Raw genomic sequence first — 1,161 nt, forward strand, 5'->3', positions numbered from 1 at the left:
ATTAATCGTTGAGGGAAAGGTACTTGTGGCATTTGTGAACCTCCTGGAATAATGGAACTGAGTTCATGTGGTCTTCTATTGTTCTTCTCCTCAATTCTAAACATGTCCTTCTTCAGAAGTTCTTCATGATTTTTTTCAATTCTCAACCCAACATCATCACACTTTTCACTAGATCTTGTCTGCAAAGGAGGGGGATCTTCTGTAAACTAATTTGAAACAATACTTTCAATCTTTGCCCCTAAATGTTTGAACTCCCCATTCTGTGACTTGTGATTTTCAAAACTCATAGATCGATGAGTTACAATTTGTTTGACAGGCTCTATAGCATTTATGGCTTGCACTCCTTGAATGTTTGGGGGAGATTCCATCCAACTTATATTCGACCATTCTTGGAGGTTCAATGTCACTTGATCAATCAACATATATGCTTCATCTACACTTTTGTCCATAAAAGAACCTTCAGCTGATGAATCCAATAAACTCTTGCTTAGAAAGAAATTTCCCCATAGAATATGTGCAAAATCAACCATTTTTGAAAACCATGATGAGGACACTGTCTTTGAAGACTTTTAAATCTATCCCATGCTTCAAATAATGATTCTCCATATGCCTGAGCAAAATTTATTATGCAATTCCTCATATACACTGTTCTGCTTGGAGGGAAAAAATGATTCAAAAATTGCTTCTCCAATTGTTCCCAACTTGTGATGCTTTGAGGATGGATAGAATATAACCAAGTCCTTGATTTATCCTTGATACTTAAAGGAAATGCTATCAATCAAACTGACACTCCTTCACATTTCACCATATCATAAATCTCTAAAAATGTTTCAAGATGCAGATAAGGATTTTCTGATACTTCTCCTCCAAATTTGTGACCTTGTATCATGAAAATTAACTCTGGGTCTAGTTGGAAACTTTTTACTTCAATTTGAGGTTGCACAATGGGAGATAAAAATCTTGCAGAAAAGGGTGTAGAAAAATTTCTCATGGGCCTGCTTGACATGTTAGTGCTCATGGATATTCAAGAAAAAATTATTAGGAGAAAAAAAAATTGAAGACTCAAAGACAAGAAATAAAATGCAAAATGAGAAGCAAGAAAAACAATGCAGAATTAAAATTTCAAGAAAAAAAGTGCATAATGAAAACAAGAAAGAAAAG

General features: G+C 34.4%; 1 non-coding gene across 1 annotated transcript; it reads left to right on the forward strand.

Annotated features, from left to right (window-relative positions):
- The first annotated feature begins 536 nt into the window (after window positions 1-536).
- LOC122044635 lies at window positions 537-642 on the forward strand. The gene has a single exon (XR_006129666.1). It is a non-coding gene; the product is annotated as a small nucleolar RNA R71 (small nucleolar RNA).
- The last annotated feature ends 519 nt before the right edge of the window (window positions 643-1,161 follow it).

The sequence above is a fragment of the Zingiber officinale genome, chromosome 2A, assembly GCF_018446385.1.
Source record: "Zingiber officinale cultivar Zhangliang chromosome 2A, Zo_v1.1, whole genome shotgun sequence".
Taxonomy (NCBI): Eukaryota; Viridiplantae; Streptophyta; class Magnoliopsida; order Zingiberales; family Zingiberaceae; genus Zingiber; species Zingiber officinale.